General features: G+C 44.5%; 1 protein-coding gene across 6 annotated transcripts in view; it reads right to left on the bottom strand.

The window, feature by feature from the left end:
• The window catches only part of TLN2 (talin 2), a 431,106-nt gene that overhangs the window by 283,150 nt on the left and 124,167 nt on the right, over nucleotides 1–23,789 (bottom strand). The window contains exon 1 of one of the 6 annotated variants that reach the window (XM_047736623.1): nucleotides 3,959–3,977. The exons of the other annotated variants lie outside the window; for them this stretch is intronic. The gene's annotated coding sequence lies outside the window, so the exon portion shown is untranslated. Of the gene's footprint in view, nucleotides 1–3,958; nucleotides 3,978–23,789 lie in introns of those variants that run through there. 6 annotated transcript variants of the gene reach the window in all.

Below are 23,789 nucleotides of genomic sequence, written 5' to 3'. Positions count from 1 at the left end.
CTCCCCTCCTGGCACCTTTCCTTCCTTCATGTTCCCAGCAAGTGCCTCACACCCTCCCCTTCAGTGCTTCTACACGTGCAGGTGTGTGCTCCCCTCCTCCTCTCCCACACTGGGAAGGAGGTTCCAACAGGGCATGGGATTTCATCTTGCCGTGAGTCACTCCGGTAAACCCGGTGCCTAACAAAGTCTCTGGCAGATCCTAGGGTTCCATCAGTGTTTGCTGAAGGGATGAACAGAGAAGCCTTGTACACCTCACTACCTGTAGCCTCCTTGCTAACCCTTTCCCTGGCGGCCTGCCCCTCCCGCTCTCTTACACCTTACCAGGGGTCACCGTTCCCACCTGTTTTCATGGAGCGCATGCCTAGCCTCGTAAAACATTTGCCATCTCTACTTATTTCCTTGCCGCCTTAGCACCAACAGCCACACCAGGTCAGCAAAGATCACTGACACCTGAGAGCGTGTGCATGTCCTCTCCCCTACCCTCACCATATCCTGGAGAGGGGGCTCTGGTCATCACTCTCCTTTCACAAAGGCAACTGGGGCTTAAGCAGGTCAAGGAGCGCTCTCACTTACAGGCAGGAAAGAACAAGGGCTGGCTGACTCCAAAGCCCGGGACTGGGCGAGGCTCTGCTGGGGCCAAGAGCCAGTTCGTCTGGTCTCTGCAGCGGATGCTAAGCTTCTTGTGGGCAGGAGAACACACACTGCTCCTCTGTAAAGGTGGCCACGACTGCCCCACACAGCACACATTCCGATTCTTGCAGATTTGAGCTGCAGAGTGGTTTTACTGTGCACTGATCCATTATGTGGGCTAACCCTCCCATATTCAGCGTTTAAATGGTCTACCTGGCAAAATGAGGGTCATCCAAACAAGTTTCAATTCATTCAGATTAACACGGCTATGCAAGGAATTTAAGGGTCTGTTGCCAGAGAGTGCCCCTCCACCAAGCAACTGATCGGAGGCACTTAATTAAGTTGTATGTTAATTGTTGCTCTTAAATATCCATTAGCACAGATCCCCTAAAAACCGGCTATTGGGCAATGATGTCAAATTTCTGTCACAGATTGTATTTCAAAAAGCTCTTTTAGGGACATCATCTGTCATCCAGCACAATTTATTATGTAAATGCTTTCCTATTTTCAAATTTTCCCTAGAATTCTCTAAATGAGGTAACTTTCCACTATTCGAAACTCATGAAATGTTTTCTATACCCAATGAGTATTTTTTTTTTTTAAAGATTTTATTTATTTATTTGGCACAGAGAAATTACAAGTAAGCAGAGAGGCAGACAGAGAGAGAGAGAGGAGGAAGCAGTCTCCCTGCAGAGCAGAGAGCCCGATGCGGGGCTCTATCCCAGGACCCTGAGATCATGACCTGAGCCGAAGGCAGAGGTTTAACCCCCTGAGCCACCCAGGCGCCCTGCCAATGAGTATTGTTAACGCTCCTCAAATTAGTTAGGAACTTGGCTCACCCTGCCAAGTCAGTGGAAAGTTTGGAAAGCCCTGAGTGTTAGCGAGGCAGACCCACAGGGTCTCAGCACTCCCTAACAGCTAGTGTGGGGCTGTGGCTCCTCAATTCCTAACGAGTGGACGCACAGACATTAGCACACACCCTCCCCCCAACCTCTCTCCCCTCCTCAGGCTATTTGCACAGGCAACAAAGGGGGTATCTGTAAGCATTGAGCAGAGCAGGTGTTAGCCAGTGGGAGGCAAGCTGCATCTTACATTAAAAAAAAAAAAACTAATGTGCTTGGGAGAAACAACACAGAAGCAGGATCTGTGATAAAATCTGCAAGGTATAAAAGTGCAGGAGGGGGGGCCTGGGTGGCTCAGTGGGTTAAAGCCTCTGCCTTCGGCTCAGGTCATGATCTCGGGGTCCTGGGATAGAGCCTCGCATCGGGTTCTCTGCTCAGTGGGGAGCCTGTTTCCTCCTCTCTCTCTGCCTGCCTCTCTGCTTACTTGTGATCTCTGTCAAATAAATAAATCTTTAAAAGTGCAGGAGGGTCTAACCTGCAGTGCCAACAGAACTTCCTTTTCCAGGTCGAAAATCTTGGTCATTTCTAGATGGAAACGAGCATCGCCACCACCACAGGAACAGGCCCACTCGGACCTGCCCAGGGAGGATTCTGAGGGCCCCTCCTGTTCCCTGTGAGACCAGCCTCCCAAACCCATGTGGAAACTGGAAACCTGGGCTGGCTGACCCACCAAATGTTTCTCATTAAGTTTACAGGGGTGCATCCTGTACGGGGAAAAGCCCAGACAAGGCCTCTGAAGGATCAAGTCTGTCCCCATCTTGCCTCATACAAGATGTGTGGCTACAGTGTTTGAGCCTCTTAGTCTCCCTCCCTCACGGGTAAACTAGGACTCGCACTGCTTAAAGCTCCAACCCTGGACGATGTCAGGACATGTGCAATAATTTTAGAAGTTGAAACACTGCCACTGAGAAGATGCACCCTGTTGTTGGTTTTTTTTCCCTGTTTTTATTGGTTTTTGTTGTTTTTAATTAAAAGTTGCCTAGGGATTCATTTAATGGCCCACCAAGTAGGAATGACGTGTGTGGCCCAAGCTAGGCACTGGGAAATATGGAAAAAAATAAGGCCAGGGCTTCACTGTGGAATGAGTGCCCCAGTGATGGGAGAGGGGAGACCTACCAACAAATGAGGTCAATAAAATGGGATGCACACTGGGGTGTTCATCCGAAGTGTTCCACCAGAGGGATTCTAGTTGTGATATCTCTGGGGTACACACATTTTCACGGAACCACAGAAGGGTTCCCCAGAGAGCAGGTAGGCTGGACAGACTCTGAAAGGCTGACAGAAACCACGCCTAAGGCACAGCAAGGGGGACAAGGGCCAGTGGGCCTAATGTGGGAGGGGTGGTGAGAAGGTGCAGTCAAGAGGGACACACGGGCCAGGCACCACACCTCTGTTAAATGCATTCCATCTTCACTGACCTGCTGTGGCTCTAAGAAATCCCAAATTAAAGAGGTGGGTCACAACCTAGACACAGAGTCAGGCCAATCTCAGCCTCGCCCTGCCGTCTCATGACTCTGCCGCCAGCATCCAGCTAATCAGATAAGACAGCAAGGCATAGGGGTAAGACCAACCAAAATGGTTTAGAGAAAAACAATCTTAGATCCCAAGCCGACAAGCCTGTAATATTAAAGCAACATATTTACCTGATATGGGCCATAAATTGGCTCCAGATTTAAAAACAAAAAACCTCAAACATATGTGCTAAGAGAAAACAGCTTCAAACCATTCTGATACCTGGCACATACTATGTGCCAGGTATCAACAATTTGAAGATGAGCCCAACACAGTCCTTGGTCTCCAGAAAGTGGTGATTTAAGAAGAAGTACTAAAACCTTCATCTGACAGTGGGTGGTAAGAACTAAAAAAACTAAAAAAGAAGAAAAAAAAAAATAGGTAAGCCAGGCTGCTCTGGGGCCTGTAACAGACTGGGGGGCTCAGGACAGGAGGGACAAGCCAGGGGAACTTTCTCAAGGGACAGAATATTTGCTTCTGAAGATTGAGAAGCAAGAGTAAAGGGGAGAAGGGCCACCAGTGAGATTAACAAAGACAGCATTCCTGAAGGAACAGGAACCTGGCACATGAGGGAACTCTCAAGCAGCTCACCAAGGCTGAGCCCAGCGGGGTCAGGAATATTCTAGAACATGAACAAGGAGTGGTGATCTGAAGACAGAGGATTGCAGCAGGCCTCCAGACACAGTCACAGAAATTGATGTCCCCTTTTGCAAGCAAAGAGACTTTTTTATTCCAACATTTTCCTCTACTCTGTCCGGATCAAGTGCCTGGCTCGTTAGTAGTGCTTGGAAATTTTGGCCATTGTTACTGGATTGTCAGAGCCTCGTATGCACTCTTTGTTCAGTAACGCAGGAGAAGAGAGGAGAATTTAGCCACCGGACTCCCTGAAGGGCTTTAACATAAGGCAAACTCACCTGTAAAATGGTCCCATAGCAGAGACCCTAATGAAGGCATCCTAATTATTCCTCAGGAGGCTCTGGGCTCCTCTGGCGAAAGCATCAACCGCTGAGGAGGGCACTGGAGGAAATGCAGACACACCCGCCAGGGAGGGGCCTCTGTGGGGTGTGTTACATTCCTTCGAGAACCGGGCCCCCTGCTATAATTTGTATAATCAGACCAGAGATTGGACTGCAGAACTGTTTCCCATTTATTACAATATCACACTCCTGCCCAGGAAACCCCACCCAAGCTTTTGTTTGGAATTCTTTTCCTCGATTAGGTGTAAGCCCTATTATTCCTGCCATTCAAAAATAACACATGGGTCTAATGAAGCTGTAGTGCGGGGCGCAGGGACAAACAATCCTGTGTGAGCATCGGGCTAGGTAGTTCTTTTCTTCTCTCGTTTTAGAGTGAGGACTTCTTTTTCATTTCCTGCTCTGGAGAAGAGTGGGAAGCAGGGATATTTTGTACAAATGGAAGAGCAAATCGTACTTCCTCTCTGGAACAAGCCATGCTAGCCCAGGAAAGCACTCCCCAGGTTATGTCCACAGCCACGCACTGGGTCCTGGCCCTGAGGTCCGGGCTGCTGTTCCTACACTCAGCCAGCAGGAAGGGGGTAAGGAGGTCTCCAAGTTCCATCACTCCATCTTTGGAAATGCTTCTCTTGGTGGGGCTGCCCTGCACTTGGCCTCCCCACAGGAATGACAAAGCTGTGACACTATCTGGCCTCTGTTACGCAATTCACCCAGCCTCCAACTCCAAGAGCTGAGCAACGGGGCCAGGGTCCCCCACCAGACCCCTGGGAAACACAATCCAGAAAGGTTCATTCATACAATGAAAGACAGGTTATAGGAAAATTTCATTTCAAAGCACTGAGATAAGAGTTGGGAAAAAGGATAAATCACTTCATTATTTAGCAAGTGCTTGAGCCACGGAAGAGACCTGTTTTGGGATCTGTATAGCCTGAAGGGGCAGCCTGGGACTACCGTGGGTCTCCTCTTGCCTCCACCAAAGCTGCCGGGGCGGGGCTGGAGCTCTGACTCTAAGGAAGCATTTCAGTGGTCAGGCCAGGGACCTCATGCTCTTGTGACTTCAGTTCAAAGGAGCCAGTTTTGGCCAGTGGGATTCTCCCCAGTAACTCTAAGCCCAGTTGAACTCTAGCTGGGAGGCTGGAAGATGAGGAAGTCAGAAAGCCTGGGGCTAGGTAGCCCCAGAGGACAAATAGGCAATCACGACCTCACAAGTTCATCTGGCAATCAAGGGGATAAAGGACACCCCAAGACAGGAACCAGGAGCCCAAGAGAGCACTTTGATGGGCTCAGTCCAATTCCCATGAATCCCAATGCTCTTCATTTCCCATCCTGGGAGATCTTCAAAACACACAGAAACCTTTCCTGTTTATCAAACTGGTGAATGGGTTTCTATCACCACCAAACATCCTTGCCTAAAACAAGCACTTGATCTAGGTCTGGTGCTGTGACAACAGTACTATCTCAGAGCTGGTACAGCAGATAAAAATCCTTAGTGGGTGACTGCAAACGATGGCAGCATGGCTGTTCACGATAGAATAGAGTCTCGCTGAACAATGGACAGCAAAGCTCACTTTGGACCAGATTTGCCAGGGGGAGCTCCTCAGAAGGGAAAGGACTAAAATTTGCCCATGAGGAGTAGGAAGGGTGTAGGTGAACAGTGAGGACATTACTAATCCCTCTGTGAAGCCAGGCTTCATCACCACAATTCCTCTGGGCTCAGTCCACATCCACTGGCCTCAGTTCCTTAGACTGTAGCCCACGCAGAACTGGGAGAGGCTCTGCTGGCAAGCCGGACTGCTTTGATTTTTGGTGATCCTAGTAAAATCCAGCAATCCCCAAAGACGGCTACTTAGAGCTCTCTTATATAAGTCCCTGCACCCGGAAACACGAGAGCCAAGTCAGGCTGTTGTCAAAGCTGTGCCTCTGAGCTTCTCCTGGCCCACCTTGTGGCTCACATCGTTGGCAGAAGGGGGGGGGGACTGTCCATCCACAGCAGTCTGCATGGAATCAGGAGCTACATCCTGAACCCGTGTGGTGGATGTTCAGGGGTGGGGGAGGGGGACAGGGGGTGCGATGAAAAAGATACAACACAAGCAGGTCCTTAAGCAGCCTACCATTATCAGACACGGACACAACTGACCCAATCACGTGCCTACACACCCTAACCACTACCAAGTCTATGTAAAAAGGAAATCCTTTCTACATCACGTCTGCAAGGAAATCTTCCTTGAGAAATGCAACTCCAACATAAAAATGCCAATAGTTAACATAGGCAAGATTGGTATTACTACACGACATGGTTTTAATTACTCGAATTATTCAATGATGGCTTTCAGATTGTCTTTTTTTTTTATTTTTTCTTTTTCTTTTTTTTTTTTTTTTTTAAGCAGCAAAGTTTGTCTTCTAATGTTACTTTACTCAGAAACCTGATAAGCAATGTAGATTCATGAAAGCAGAGCTGCTCTGGTTGAAATGGGGGAATGGGAGTCTTGGGGTCCTGTGGGCTCCCGAGGGGCCTCCACGGCACACACAGAGCTCCAGGAATCACAGTTGGAAAACCGCTCTTTTAAATGTATTAAGGATGGGGCGCCTGGGTGGCTCAGTGGTTTAAGCCTCTGCCTTCGGCTCAGGTCATGATCCCAGGGTCCTGGGATCGAGCCCCGCATCAGGCTCTCTGCTCAGCAGGGAGCCTGCTTCCTCCTCTCTCTCTGCCTGCCTCTCTGCCTACTTCTGATTTCTGTCAAATAAATAAAATCTTTAAAAAAAATAATAATAATAATAAATAAATAAATAAATGTATTAAGGACTTAGAGCTTTCAGGCACACATGGCAATTTAAAATTTACCTAATAAAAGTGTTTACAGGTACAGTCTACTAACGAGAAAGGGCTTGAGCTTACATTATGAGCCTATGACTTCAATTCTGCCAGCCCAACTTCTGGCAACACAGATTAGGACCCCCCAACCCCCACCCAGCCAGGAAAGTGCCAGAGCCCTGAGGCATCACATCTCACATCTTGTATGTTATTCTCTTCCCCTTTTTACATTTGGTTCTTTACATCTGTAAGTTCTCTGCTCCCAATGTCCCTTTCCTTCTACCTACTAGGTGAGGGTTTTCTGAATTTCAACCCTATTCATGTGTTCACAGGGCACACCTAGAATGTGCCTCCATCTGCCTAAGGAAAACAGGACTGCCAGAGCCCAAGACTCTACCCCAGCATGGGTTACTGCCACTGGCTCGATCACTGTACTCCACTGTACTCCACTCCACTTCAGAAAAAATCAGGCCAACCAGTTCATTTACATGACTCTTGCTCAGAGTGTGTTCCTAGGATTCCTGCAGAGATCCTGTGTTCTAAGGAGTCCTCAGATGCCCCAACATGCTCCTACACATCGTGAATTTCTTTGAGGGAAAAACCAAGTAGAACCCTAAGAAATTATGAACACTTTTTCTGTGTGTGGCATATCCCCCATCATTGCCATGTTCTTTGGGAAACAACCAGTAACTTAAACGTCTCCCCTGGTTACTTTTAATTTGACACTTTCTTATAAATAGCAAACAGTTTCCTATATAGAAAAGCAAATCAGAAATGTATGGAAACGAACCAATAAATGGTGAATTTCAAGTCCCATTAAAATCAGGACGGTGACAAGGATGCCTGCTATTAACTATTTAAAACTTTACTTCAACCTCTAACCCAGAGAAATCAAAGAAAATGTTAAGAAAAGGCAGTAATTTTTATTTTTTATATTATTTTATTTTTGTAAATGAAATGTCTATTTGCCTAGAATCTAAGTGGACTGGAGATAGTCAGAAAGAATAACTAGATGAGGAATGTCATTTAGAAAACAAAAAATTCCAAGGCTACCTGGCTGGCTCAGTCCATAGAGCGTGTGGTTCTTGATCTCAGGGTTGTGAGTTAGGGCCGCATGTTGGCGGTAGAGATTACTTAAAAAATAAAATCTTAAGAACAAAAAAAAAATCCACTCATATCAGCTAAGTATAAAAGGAAGGAGGGGTGGGGAAAAAGAAAATACCTAGAAATAAACTTACCCATAAATATGTCAAATCAGTCTTACTTTCAGTTTTACTGAATAACACAGAAGATACAAGTAATGGTGCTACCAGTGCCCAGACAAGAAGACCCAATTTCATACAATGGCAATTCTCCTTTCATCACAGTTTTTAAAGTCAACACAATGCAACCCACATTGCTACAAAATATTCTGCAGAGTTTATAAATCTGATTCTAACGTTGAGCTGGAAGAGAGAAAGATTCAGCATGACTGAAAAATGTTTTGAAGAAAGAACAATGAAGGGAGACCTATCCTAACAAAGCTAAATAAATATACTGTAAAGCTACAGTAACTAAAAAGTGTTACCACAGAAATAGATCATTTACTAGGGTAGAGAGTACAGTAAGCAAACATGTGGATATTTAGGATACAATCAATGTATCATTTTGAGTAAGTACTGAAGAGCAAACTACTATATATTTTTCCAGCACGGAAAAAGACAACTATTTGAAATATACTCTGGAAAAGTATATATGCACAAAAGTAAATATCCACAAAAATGAAAACGAAGTTATCACTTTCCCTCTATGAGGCACAAAAACAAATGTTAGGTAGATAAGAGATATAAACGTAAGAACAGAACAAAACAACAAAAAGACAAAAAAAAAAAACAACTATTAAACCAGAAAATATGGAGAATACAATTTTATTTACAAAGCCCATAAGATAAAAGTTCACTGATGTAGGAACACCACAGTTAAAGCTTCTGTTCTATAAACACTAAGATACGCAACAGAGACACTATTTACAAAGGACTTTTTGAGGAGGGAATTAAATTAGCTTCATTACTTTTTACCCTAAAGCATCATGTAATGTTTAAATTTGTCCTAACTAGTTAACCCAAATATGGTTAATGACCTTTTTAATAGAACTTTACCCCAAAAAGGTTAATTTAAAGGCACATTTCAACTCAGCCTTCCATAAATATTCAAATTAAAAATGAGTAAAAGCCATAGAGTTTGCTTGCCATTTTTCAGGAATACAAGTCTGAGGAATGTGGACAGTTATCTGAAATATTTTACTTTACTTTAAAGATTCTCCTTAGTGCCTCTCCCATAGATGTTCTGAAAGAGAAACTATGTACTTCAAAGGGCGTGCCTCTAGGTTTTTGATGATTATCTGAATGCCTGCAAGAGCCAACAAAAAGTATCCTCCCCAGGGTAAACTAAGAATCTCACAGGGAAGAGACCTTGTAATTTCCAAATGGGAAGGGTCTTTTGGTTTGGAGTTTTTTGGTTCTGTTTTGCTCTGTTTTTTAATAGGACATTTAAATTGTGATTTTTTTTCATAGCTAATGCTTTATAAAATAGTTTTTTGTTTTTTTTTTAATCCACCTTCTGCCCAACCCTTGAGTTTTTATCCACACTTACTCTAGTCTTGCAGGAGTGTGGAATCTGGGATTGAGGTGCAAAATTATCGTGTAAGTGACACTCCCTTACTGGGAAACAATCCTATGGACTTTAATCTTCTAGGCTTAACTCACTGTTAGGTTAAGAAACTGACACTCAGGGGGCGCCTGGGTGGCTCAGTGGGTTAGGCCTCTGCCTTCGGCTCAGGTCATGATCTCAGGGTCCTGGGATCGAGCCCCATGTCGGACTCTCCACTCAGCGGGGAGCCTCCTTTCCTTCCTCTCACTCTGCCTGCCTCTCTGCCTACATGTGATCTCTGCCAAATAAAAAAATTAAAAAAAAAATCTTAAAAAAAAAAAAAAAAGGAAACTGACACTCAGGCATAATACACACCTTTTCCTTTCTTTCCAGAAAACAGTCCTTCCTGACCATAATAAAGTCGTACTTCTTATTTTACCTTTTTCTAAGTAATTAACACATAATCCTAGAGATGCACAATTTCTCACCATCCTAGAAACAGAATATGCCTCTGATTTCAAAGGTCTGCAATTTTCTCAAGCTCTTCCATCCATCAAAGCTACTCATGTTTTAGTTTTTCTTTTCCAGGAGCATTTTTACCGCATGTCTCTAAATTGTCCTAAGTGAAAACTATGGTTTTCTAATATAAGTAGGGTTTCAAACCACAATCAAAATTCCCTCTACTCTCTATTCTCAACAGCTGGCCCAAGAAGCTTTCACTTCCCTACCCTGAGTCAAGGCAACCTCATCTGCGGAATCTCTCGTCACTCCAACGGGTCCCTTTGTGCCTGACACACGGAGGATCAACAGCCATCCTTCCCATGTCCTCTTTTCTCCAGCCACGGTGAGGGCAAGGGTTCCAGACTCACTATCAGAAATATGTTCTTCACATTGTAATCGTTCCAGGAACATCTGTTGTAGTATTTTATACTAAGCGTCTTGACTGATCCTGGATAATGTTTACTCATTTGCATCCATTTATCAACTACCTTTCTACCAGGAAACACAATTCTTTGAAATCCTCTGCCAAACCTCATGAGAGAAAATAAAATTTCAAGACAGATTCTGGGTTGTGTTCTGTCACTTAGGTTACGGGCAAAAACAAAAATTAGATTAGAAGAGATATATCGCAAGCTAATAATCACTTAGCTCAAAAAATCAAACAACAGCTATTGGGAAACAACATTTATGTTGTTTTTCCAGACAACTATATTATAAATTATGAGAAAGCATTTTTGTGCCTGAATTATATAAAGTATCCAAAGCATAATGCAACCAGCATATACAAAGCAAATAGTCCCTTCCATGTTAAATTGTAGCTATATAAAGCATTTCTTTTCATGTGCATTTTCTTAAAAGACTTGAAATGACATACCAGATTTTTAACATTCTTGAGAAAAAAGGGGGAAAGATAACAATGAAACTTTTACATTCTATTTTTGAACTATCTGTACGATTTGAGTTTTCACAACAATTTTGTCATTTTTTAAATACGACAAATGCAAAAATAATGCTGGCAAAGATGCACTGAAAAGGACATTCAATGGAAAAGTAAATTGCTTGTGGCACTATAAATTGATAGAGCCTTTTCCCACAAGGTATGCCATAGCTGTAAAAATACTGACAACCACTGACTGAGCAGTTATTTATTCTCTAAGTTTTCCATAATGTGGCTACATCATTCTTTACCAAAAAAGCAATCCAGCTTCATACATTCACCACATTGCATCTCTAAAATGTAGGCTTTGGCAATGTCAGCTAGCTAAATACTAGTACATTCGATTCCTACCTGCAGTAGTTACATTCTTACAAAGTCACCACTAACCCTGAACTGGCAAAGACTGGACTGTTTCTCCATGGCCAAATACAGGGCTAGGTTCCTGGGAGCCTCTGGTCACAACATTTTCATCCAATGTCAATGCGTAGCCTTGTTTTATGCATATTTCTGTTTGAAGACACCTAGAAAGATTTATCATTAACGCTGAACTCATGGCCAAGAGCACTCTAACTCATGCCTGAAAGGAAGCTTATCTAACACATGTATTTTCTCTGTAAAGCACATAATAACCTCCTCATCCTTACAAACACTAGACAGCACTATACTGTACTTGGGGGTCATTTTTAAAAGCAAAATCACCATTGAAAAGGCACAAAAATCTTAAAAATGTGGCATTCAATAGGCCATGGGAAGGACGTTTGTTTACAAGAGAGAGCTACAACAAGAAGCATCACCTTTCTGACCTCAGCTGGGAACAGGTGCAGGACGCGACTGGAATGTTTTGCCTCTCGGCACACGTGTGTGTCCAAGGCCGACTGTAAAAGCTCCTGGATTCATGACTTCAGGTTTACTCATCAATTTTAGCACGTAGACAAAATCTGCAAATATGCAATCTGTGTATATTGATCACTAACTATTTGGCTTTTTAATAGTTACAGTGGAATTCTCAAAAAAATCAATGAACAGCTTGAGTAAAGAGATATCCAGAAAGAGCTTCCTTGTCTGTTAACTTGGTGGGTCTCGACCAGCAGCGATTTTTGCCTTCAGGGCACATTTAGCAGTATCTGCCGACAAATGTGGACCCTCACAACTGGCTCTAGTGGGTAGGGGCCAGGGATGCCTCAGATCATCTAACAATGCACAAGACAGGCTCTAACCACAATCATCTAGCCCAGAGTGTCAACAGCGCCAGTAGGGAGAAGTCCTGTGAGGACCTGCTGATAATATACATGTTTTTACATGTAACTTCCTGCACCTTCTCTCAAGGTACACTTTCATGCCTAAAACAAATCATTCAGGGTCAAGGATGGAGCTCAGACCTTGTTTCTTGGTGGCCTTTAAGGTCAAATTTAATTAATGAATTCTTTTTTTTTTTTTGAGATTTTATTTATTTGACAGAGATCACAAGTAGGCAGAGAGATAGCAGGGGAGGGGAGCAGGCTCCCTGCTGAGCAGAGAGCCCGATGCGGGGCTCGATCCCAGGACCCTGGGATCATGACCCGAGCGGAAGGCAGAGGCTTTAACCCACTGACCAACCCAGGCACCCCTAACTAATGAATTCTTACTACATACAACGGAAGACACAAAGCAGTTCTAAGTTGTACCGAAAAGTGGGACTTTCCAGTCATTCCCAAGGAGCTTAGAATGGTAACTGGGTTAATTCCAACAATAACGAAAAACACAGAGCCCATCTGAAATCTTGTTTCTGTTTTAACACCGAGTAAAAATCATCACTGCACGGGAAGTAAGCCATCTAGAAGTCCAGTGCCCATAGATGGAGAACCCAACTCACTCCCAGCAGCTTTCAGGGAAAGTCAGGAACCTGTGAGAAGGTTCGTAAAGCTACCCTGTCTGAGGAAGACTATTAGTAGATCTTACTAAGGGGCACCTGGGTGGCTCAGCTGGCTGAGCGTCCAACTCTTGCTTTCAGCTCAGGGTTGTGGCATCATTGAGCCCCTTGTCAGGCTCCACGCTAAGTGGGGAGTCTGGTTGAGATTCTCTCTCTTCCTCTCTCTTCCCCCTCCCCCAGCATGCTCATCTCTCTCTTCTCTTTCAAATAGGTCTTAAAAAAAAAAAAATACCATGTCTTACTAAGTCTTAATGATTCTGAGAAGAGACCGACCCTGACTATGAGGCCTGCAAACACCTGACCTATAAAAATGCTGCGTACCTCCCTCCACTGGCCCCCCAATGTGGATTCGGTATTACACATTTATTCGGTCTTGAATCAATCCTATTTTTAAATAATAAATCAAGCCATTTGTAGAGTGGCCTCCAAGGTTACTCAAGAGCATTACAAAATCATTGTGCTAACACAACAAGGATAAATAATTCCCAATAGACAGACTAGCAGACTAAGAACTGCACTTAAAATTTGGAACCCGAATGCTCAGCGGCTTGAGGTTAGAGCCAAGTGATTATTTCACTAGTCTTTTATTCTGGAAAGATGTTTTAGCTCAATGGTGCAAAAATAAGCCCAAGATCTTATTTCCTGCTCTAAAGTGGGTTTGCTGTCCAATGCCTACAACTTCCTCTAGGATCCTACTGAACACTCTCAGACCTTGAAATTCTCCCGCATCCTTCCCCAACCTCTCTGGCCACTCAGGCTTCTGCTTTTCCCCTTCTCCAGCCTACATTTGCAGCCCTGCACCACCCACAATGCACTCTAGACCAGTGCACTCTTCAGACCACCAGGATCAGAACCACCCAAGGAGCCGGAAATGAAAATGGGATTCCCAGACCACTTTCCTGTCTGGCAGATTAGAATCTTGGATGGAAGAGTCAGGAGTCTGCATTCCCACTCTATCTCCTGGTTTGTCCATTTGTTTTTCTTTTTTTTTTTTTTTTTTTTTTAAGAATTATAGCCCCAGCCACCAAATAACACTTATGACTCTGACAATAGGTCAATGTATCTTTATCTATCACGATCCCCTCTCTCTGTTCTAAACACCTATCCACTGCCTAACCCTAACTTCTAAACCCATTTTAAACATCCTACTTAAGCTAGGAAATGTCATCTGCTATACCTCCAGTGGAGAGAAATACCATTTCTCTAAACTTCCGTAGCATGCTATCTACCTAGGACATGCACCACATAAAATGAACATTGTAGATTTCCTGGTTTACCCAATCAGATGGGGAGCTCAAGGGTAGGGACTGTGTGCTATAGTTGGGTTCATCCCCAGTGACCAGCACAGCTCCTGGCACAGAGCAGGTACACTCACTTACTGAACACATAGATGGATGGATGGGCTGCCTCTGATTGGCACTCACGAACTTCATCAATTCTACCTAATTTTTGCTTAATGATTAATGTGAATGGTTAGACTCAACTGAGTAACTTCAGCACAGCAATGTGCAATGAGTGGAGTAGCTCTCACAGGGGGCCCTATAGGAGAGGGAGGTCCTTCTCCAGAGACATTTGAGCTTGGCACTCTGGAGAGTCTCAAACAAATGAGCCAGCTACTGATCATACACAATCCTAGTGAGGAGCAAACACAGATGATGGGGACAAGAAGGAAAACTGGCCACCAGATAAGTTCTCTGGGCATGAGCAGATTACAATAAAACATTCTTTTCCATCAAGAACCACGACAAATACTGGCATCAGCCCAAGAGGATCTACCTATAGAATCATGTCTAGATTCAGCTGGACATCACTGAGCCTAGAATTCAGAGCTGCCTATAATTTAAAGCTATAATTCATATTTTTTTCCATTGTCAATATATCCTCCAGCCTCCTATTCTTCTCTACCTTTCTAGATTTTCCTTTGGGGAATCGCTATACAGCAGCCACAGGACTTCAGTGTTGTTGGCCCAAAACTGAGCTCTAGAGGTTGATCCTTATTGGCATAAACTGATCAGCACAACCTCATCTCTATGCTAATTGTGGGATGAGCAGAAACTCAAACCTAAGCACAAAGCATTCCCTTGGCTGCCATGATGGTTAAGACTGGACCAGCCAGAGCAAAGCTCAAGTCCTTTATTGGTATATGTGCTGCTGAAGCGAGGACTCAGGTCTTTTCTGGATTGTTATACATGTGAACAGAGAAGCATGTGGCCTTGGTTGCTGCTGGCAGCCATCTTATGAGCACACAGAAACCTACGGAGAGGGGAGCAGACCTTAAAGAACCATGCCAGCAACCTGGAAAGAAGAGCCTTTTCTGTTATTGAGCCAATGCGTTCTCTCTTACGGTTTAGGCTAAGTTGGGTTTTCTGTTGTCCCAAGCAGCAGGATACATGCCCACTCCTAACTTTCAAGATCCTCTCTTCCCCTTTTCTCTCAGCACAAAAATCCACTGTTCCAAGAGTCTTGTACAGGGTCCCCAAACTTTCCCACCTTCACACTTATGTGTGTCATTACTCTGCCTAAAATGTTCCTCCCTTACACGATGTTGTTCATATCCTGTGTGGACATGTAGACTCAGGCTAGAATCCTAATCTGTGAGGGCAGACATCCAGGCCCATAGCTTTCTTGTCTCCTCTGAGCTGCCACCTAGAGTACTTTCTCAATACTAGTTGTCATCCACATTCTACCTTCTACTTTTAGTACCCTTTCACCAAGTCCTGCCCTGGAATGTAAGCTCTCCATACTACTGCAATCCCTTGTAAATGGCCCCTTGCCCAATGTCTTGTGACTAGCAGAAAACCCAACAAATCCTCTTTAGGCAAATTCAAAATGTGATTTCAGCCTCTGATCACTGCCAGTCATACCCTCTTAATTCACACAGCAATGTAGAGGATAGAAGGGAATTTCAGATGGAACATATTTCAACATTACACAGTTGGCCATGGTCCTGTCACATTTCACAACCAGACTGGCAGTAACAGCTGGATGAAGATCAGAAATTTATCAGGCTGCCTTCTCATCTACAGATAACTAAAGTCCTTCCAAAGAAGCCGCAGATTAATTCTGAGTTCTAAAGAGTGTAGTCCCATACCTTTCAAACATGTGTGTGAAATCATCTTAAGGGCAACACCAGAATAAGAGAAATGAAGGCACAGCCCAAGGCACAGACAAAACAATAGGCTCTGATCACCGCCAAGTCTTTTATGTCCCCTTCCCTACTTGTAGTCCCAGGGCTCCTGAAGGGAGGGTGTCAGGATAGGTTAGTAAGATTTAAATGAGGGACATGAAATGAACAGATTGAGACTGCCCCATCCCAAAAGTGGTTAGGAGATAATGAGTCAGTTGAGATAGGTCAGGATCAAGTACAATTCTAACTGAGGATGACAACAGGAACAAGGGAAACGGTCAAACAAGTGGGGTGTTGGGGTGTGTGTGTGTGTGTGTGCATGTACACACACAAGCAAAAAGGATGTCAATACAGCCACAGAATGGATATTACCCCAGCCACTCAAGCTCCACCCCTACTATGTGGGCCATGACAGATCTATCTGCACACAGATTTTGATGTCCCAGTTGGAAGCTATATTAGTAGCACCTGAACATGTTTTTCAATAGGTTATAGAAATGGAGGGGCTACCTGACAAAATTTAAACCACTACAGACTATCTGTCAGGTAAAGCCATCCCTTACCAGATGCATATCTATAATGACTGAGACTTTATTAATAGTCCGCGGTCCTCTTACAGACCCGTGGTTTCTGTGACAAAGGGCCAGAGTCATCCTTCGAATAATGTTTTTTCATTCTCTCTCTTCCCTGAGAAACACTGTCCTCTTCCTAGGCCCTAAATAGATTCCGCAGGGGTTCACAGACCGTCTGCAGAGGCTGCTGAAAGAACTGTGACAGAACAGGGCAAAAGCTTGCTCGCTGAAACACAAGTCTTCTCGTGATCTCTGCATATCACATGACCATAAGGAATTTCATTCTCGATGCTTAGTTCTGCAAATGCTCTACAACTTGCACTTTGTCGTTAGCCCTGTGGCTAAGAGAGATGGTTGCCCAAACACCCCCTGTTCTCAGAGACTCTGCCTCAGCCCTGTGCCGGGGACCAGCCCGGCTTCGCTCTCCCATCCGCAGTGGCCGTCACTGGCTCAGGGTGCTGAGGGACCCTCTATTCTGTCTTTGTGCCTGGAATGAAAGAGCAAACCTTAGGACAAAGTGATGTCACAAAGACGGTCTCCTGATAAAAGAGTCCAACCACCACCTCCCTCTCTGCTTCTCCTTTCAAAAACATTTCTCCCTCACTCACGTCCGTGGGGCAAGAAATGAAAGAACCAAAATTCACACAACAGAAGCAGAGGGTTGAACTCTAACAGCTGTTATTACATCGAGGGAAAAACACACCAACCACTCCAAAAGTTGTCCACACTTTGAAATCCATTCGCTGAATCCAACACAGAGGTAGACCAGCCAGGCCTCAGCTCAGCTTTGCCTTCAAGGAGCAGCCTCCAGCGAGAAGTCAATAAAGCCACATGGTTTGCAGCAACTGCTTCTCTTGGCCACCAACAGGTCAGAAAAGAATTCCCTTCAGAGTTGCTGAGGACTGAAGTCACTGCCTACCTGCCAGTCGGACCAGCCACACCTCCTATCATGGGACTTGCTCTTCCCCCAGCAACAGAAACAGCTGTCATGCCCCCCCCAAACTTCATCAAATTTCCAGTCTTCCAGAATGTTCCAGCCCCACCCAATGTCCTGCATGTCTGGCTCTTCTACTTCACAGAATCAGCAGAATGCAGAAAGGAAACAAAATCCACAGACCTGGGGTTCACAGAGATAGCCATGTCCCCCGGGGTGTTCTTTCCAAAGCATGTTGAAAGAAACACAGGATCAGTCTAGGGCACAAACATCCTCAGCTTCAAGTTGATATTCTGGGTTTCTCTTCAACAAATATTTGAGTGCCCAGTCAGAACAAAGTACTGTCAGTACACCCCAGGTTAGGCTTTCACGAGGGCCCTTGGGTAATTCCCTTTCCCCAGCGCACAGAGCAATACGGATTTCGTGAAGGCTGACATCCAGGAACAGGGCACCACTGTTCCTTACTGAGTTACTGGAGCAAAGAAAAAGATACGCCCATTTGCCAAGTACTTACAGCCTCTGCTGTGCCTGGAACTCTGCCAGGAACATCAAGAAAAAAGACATCTACACACACACTACAAAGAGGATGCCCCACTAGAAATGTTTCCAGTCCTTTTCATCCGTCTTTCCCCCACCTTCTCCCTCTCCCCTCTGTCCACAGGAGAATGCAGACTTCTTCCAGTACCTTAATCATTATGTCAGCACGCCATTTATAGAAGGAAGAGCAAAGAAACGTACTATACTGTTCTTCACCCCACAATTTTCCCATATGCATCAGCCAATAAAAGAAAAGTCACGGGGCTCCTGGGTGACTTAGTTGGTTAAGTCGGTTAAGTGGCTGCCATCAGCTCAGCTCATGATCCCAGGGTTCTAGGATCGAGTCCCACATCGGGCTCCCTGCTCAGTGGGGAGCCTGCTTCTCCCTCTGCCTGTCACTTTCCCTGCTTGTGGGCGATTGCCCTCTGACAAAATAAATACATTAAATAAATAAATAAATAAAATCTTAAAAAATAAAAAGGAGAAGAAAAGTCATAACACACACATTGACTTGCTCCCTGTGGTTGCCTCTAAATCTCCACTCAGATTTTTTTTTTTTTTTTTTTGGTAACTCTACTGAAACTTGCTTTATAAAGGTTTTTCTCCCCCACAAATGTCTATGATCAGAGGCTAGAAGGTTAGCTTTGGAATGGGTGCTTCAGGAAGTGAAGAATGTCCCAAAGCACATCAGAGCCTAGAATAGTGGCCAGGCTATGGATCTTATGTCTGTCCTTTTCAGGAAAATAGGACCCTCTGTGTTCACTGTGCAGGTTTTTCTTCCATGTATCTGTGGTGAGAAGCTGTTCCAGAAACACACGGCAAACCAAATGTTTTGTTTTGTTTTTAAAGATTTCATTTGTTTATTTGACAGAGAGAGTGAGCAAGAGAGAGAGCACAAGCAGTGGGGAGAGTCAGAAGGAGAGGGAGAAGCAGGCTCCCCACTGTGAGGAGGGAGCCCGATTCGGGGCTCAATCCCAGGATCCTGGGATTATGACCTGAGCCAAAGGCAGACACTAAATCAACTGAGCCACTCAGGTGCCCCATTATTGCAGAGTTAAGCATACTGAGTTCTTGAACAATTAGATGATGTAGACCAAGTCATGCTCCTAGATAGTAACGTGCAAAAGACCAAGATCCAAGGTTTCTTGAGGAATACGGATAGTGAGGGTTATTAAATACTGCTTTGGGGAAAGCAATATGGATTACAAGGCTCTGAGATTGGACAGAGAGCACTACCTACAAACCCCAGACCTGTGTCCCTGCAATGAACACCTGTGAACAGCCTCTATGGTACTCACTTCCCCTTCACAGTCTCTGCTTGTATGTGTGCTTCTGAAGGAGCTGACTTTACTCCTCAGATCCCTGATGCACACCCTAGGGTCAGGCTTAATGGTGGCATCCACTCCCCTGGACACAACGTTTGCTAGAGGACAGACATATAGTCTCAACATGCAACTTCAGTGAATTTCAAGACTTCTGCTGTTTCAAAGTTGGTGGGCTCTTCCAGGGCTCCTGTAACATTCATTTTTAAGACCTGGAACTCCTGAGGGTATTTTTGTTTCCATTGAGTTGTAGACAGCTTGCTTGTAGGTGAGGCCAAAATACAGAGGAAAGTGGAGCCAAGAAAACCCTAGAGACATGGAACTAGATCCCTAATACTAACATGCTTCTCTGGATCAAACCATACCTGAAGCCCATCCTATGGCTAGATTGCTCAGTCACAAAAACCACTAAATTCCCTTTATTGTTTAAACTAGTTTGGAGTAGGTTTTCTTTTGTTGGCAACCAAAAGCATCCTAAACTATATTTAATATGTGACACAGGGAAAGTAAAAATGGAGAAAACATTTACTTCAAAAGGACATCTTACAGGGGAACCTTGGTGGCTCAGTAAGTGAAACATCCAACTCTCAGTTTCGGCCCAGAGTCATGATCTCAGGGTCATGAGACTGAACCCTGCATCAAGCTCCACACAGAGCATGGAGCTGCTTAAAATTCTCCCTCTTCCTCTGCCCCTCCCCAGCTTGCTCTCACTCTGTCTCTAAAAAAAAAATTTAAAAAACAACTAAAAGAAAACCCAGAAGGACATCTTACTGATGAGTATGTGAAAAGAACCTACCACAATGTCTGACACTTAACAAGGCTTGAGTATTCTGTGTTTCTTACGGATTCAACACCAAATTCCTCTAAATAATCTTTTCACCTAGTATATTAAATAAATTGTTTACAAATAATCTGCAATGTAGGAAACACCTAGAGCAGCCAGAAGTAAAGGGTTAGAAGGGTTGAAAGTCACTGATAAAGACTCAGTACAAAATGGAAACCAGAGTCCCTGAAGTTGCAGTAAATATCTATACAATCATGTCTACAGGCACAGACTTTAGCACATACCATATATAACATATATAATATATATTATATATCTAATATATAAATAAAAAGAGGATACTCCTGGGGCGCCTGGGTGGCTCAGTGGGTTAAGCCTCTGCCTTCGGCTCAGGTCATGATCTCAGGATCCTGGGATCGAGCCCCATGTCAGGCTTTCTGCTCAGCAGAGAGACTGCTTCCCTTCCTCTCTCTGTGCCTGCCTCTCTGCCTACTTGTGATCTCTCTCTATCAAATAAATAAATAAAATCTTTAAAAAAAAAAAAAGGACACTACCAAAGTCTCATTTTTAACCCAACATTTCAAGAGGACACCCACTGTATAAAGGGGGATATTATTAGCTGGGCTGTGTCTGGTTCATTCTCTTCCCATCATGGCCCCTCCCCACCTTTCCACCCCTCATGCACATTATACACAAGGAGGTATCTGGGCAAGTAAGGTACCAGTCAAGCAGTCCCCAGGGTGGCCCCCAGGACTGGGTGGTAGTAGAGATGTTTCCTTGGGCAAGATGAGGCAGAGAAAAAGAAGAGATACAGGCATGCTCTTGCGAGAACCATCCAGGGACAAAACCAGAAAAGCTGGACTGTCTAAAATCCATGGGGCAAATTCCAGGCCAGAAACAAGATAAAGAGCCAAGAAAGTCAAGAGCAAGAAATAACAGAGTGGGGAAGGAAAAGTGGAATTTGGCCAAGATAGTGGCCAGTAGTAGCAATCACTTACCTTTAGCAAGTACAGCACTAGGCAAGACCTTCACTTGTGTTAGCACTCATTGATCCCTCACAAAAACCAGTGAAGCTATTATTTTTCCCATTTTTTCAATTACGGAAATTTTAAACACCCACGGAAGTATGAACACAGCTATGGGGGAGCCTGGGTGGCTCAGCCAGTTACGGGTCTGCCTTGAGTTCAGGTCATGATCCCAGGGTCCTGGGATCGAGTCCCATATTGGGCTCCCAGCTCTGCGGGAGCTTCTCCCTCTCCCTGCAGCTCTACCTATTTGAGCTCTCTCTATCAAATCAATAAATTTAAAAGCTTTAAAAAAGAGAGAGAGAGGAAAAAAAAACATAGCTACAAAAGTCCTCCGTGTGGGTAGATTCTTAACGTATCTTTAACTCCCTCTACCAACTTCTCACCGGTGTCGCTGCCCACAGTACCAAAAAAGCATTAGCAATTTATGTCAACAAGCTTGGGCAAAAATGTGAGTCAACCTCGTAATTTTGACTTCATCATCTTATGGCATGGTTCCTGAAACCTGCCCATCTCCCCTCACCTGAATAAGAACAGAATCTGTCTCTGTTCTGTCATAAACCGTGACCACAGCAAACATCCACGGGACAGAATGGAGTTTCCACATCGCAGGGACAGAATTGAGTTTCCACATCGCAGAGATCGGGGAATGATCTCCGAATCCCTTCCCTCCTCCATACATCCCCTTAGGGACATACCAGTCTGTCTTGGTACTGACATACCTGCGAGTATGTTAATTTTCTCTTTCCAACTAGATCATGCACCGTGCCCCTGTGAATCCACTTTCTAAATCCCTTTAAGATCAAATCCCAGCTACTGCTCTCAGGCAGAAAGACCTGCCACACTCTGGTCTTCACTTAGCTCTCCAGTTTGTCACCATCCTAACACCCCCAGGGACATGGAACACCTTGGGGTTTCACAGTGAGCTCCGAACAAATGTTTTCCCACTTATGATCCTTTGACTGAGAGGTCTTCCCCAAGCAGTCTGGCTCTCACTAACATTCCTTTTCTTATCTCACTCTGAAAGCCCTTTTTGATAACCTATCTCATCCTAAGACAGGGTTGGGTCCTGTGCCTTTGTAGTCCCACAATGCCTTCTACACATCTTTCTCTGCACACCCACGACATCATTGTATAGTGATGGTTTTTAGGTACCCCACTCCCACCGCTATACAGTGCCCCTTGAGAAACACCTACTCATTATTTTAATTTTTCTTGCTGTCGTTTGTGTTTAATGGCAACCCAGGACAGAATGAATTCATTTGGACTGAGTTTGAGTATGACCATTTATACATATCTGCACAGTAAGCAGTTGGAGGTCTAGCAGTTAAGTCCAAATATTCACTTTTGCTCATTTTTTAGTGCCCTGTGCCTAACAATGGGCCTGACACATAGGTCTTCAGATAAGGTTTATTGAATAAAACAAGCCAGTGAAGGGGTAAGATGATGGTTCAATGGATAGCAGGGAATATACTGTCAACTTCCAGAAGTCTCTCCAGACAGCTTCATGGCTAGGAGGTGCTTAGATGTCTGACTGACCCACTGAGGGAATAAACCCCTGGGTTAATCACCCACCATCCACCGGGACTCCCTCCTTCCAGTTCCACAGGTGGCCGCTAATCCTAGGTTTCAGGTTTTTGATAGACAGGCTTGCGCTCCCCCTGCTCCAGCCCTCTACGGTGAAATGCTGACTTTCATTACATCCTCTGTCAGGCTCTTGTCTGAAAGTGACTGCAGACTTCAAGCCCCTCCAACTATCCCTCCCCACTAAGGCTGTACCATCACCCCACTCCCGTGCACAGGGCTTTCCCAGACCTGGGTCTACTCAGTGGTGCCTATGTTGGAAATGCCACAGTCACCACCACGAAGACCATTCAAAGCACAGCGCACTGGTCCAGGTACAAATCCTGCCCATTCTTGGCACATACACAACAGACCCACCCTCTCCCCATCCCAAATCCCACACGTGTATGACTATGAAAATACTTCTGAGGAAGTTCATCTACCAGCACTGCCTTGGAAGTGGTCTACTTACAATCTGACTCAGGGTGTGGTGGGGGGCGGGGGGTGAGCAGAGCACCAGGCAGAGAAAATCAAATCCTTCCCTGCAGGTAAGCTATGGTTTCTACTCTGAGGCGAGCCTTAAAATTTAGAGTCCACTGGAGTTCTCTTTGCAAATCACGACTGAACCATCCTTAATTTCCCAGAGGCAAGCGATGGGATACTGTGCTTTAAGGTCTATTGTCATTTTTCTATTCCCCTAAAAAATAATGATGTTTTATTATGGTAATCAGCAGGTTACAAAGCACTCACCATCTCTCCAGAGTAAATCACATCAGACAGATCTTCCCCCAGATTTTTTTAAGCATTCCATTTGTTCTCAGGAGTTCTAACAATTTCTCAGACTGACAGTCCTAGGTTTATTGATTCACAAATGGCCTAAGGGGCAAGTAGGAGTATTTTACTTCACATAGAAAGGGGTCAGAGGGTAGGATTTAATCTTTTAATTTACAGGCACAATTTAGCTCTTTCTGCCTCTTAGAGAGTGTTTATGGAACCGTGTGGATGTAGAAACCAAACTAAGACTCCAAATCTAAAACTAAGGGAAAGGACCGTCTAAAGGCCCCTCCAGCCACGCAATACAGAATCTGCTTCTATAAGGACATGTTCTTGAAAAAGACTT

Source organism: Lutra lutra, chromosome 7 (genome assembly GCF_902655055.1).
Source record: "Lutra lutra chromosome 7, mLutLut1.2, whole genome shotgun sequence".
Lineage (NCBI taxonomy): Eukaryota > Metazoa > Chordata > Mammalia > Carnivora > Mustelidae > Lutra > Lutra lutra.
The sequence above is the reverse complement of the archived record's forward strand: the minus strand, read 5'-3'. Positions and strand labels throughout refer to the sequence as shown.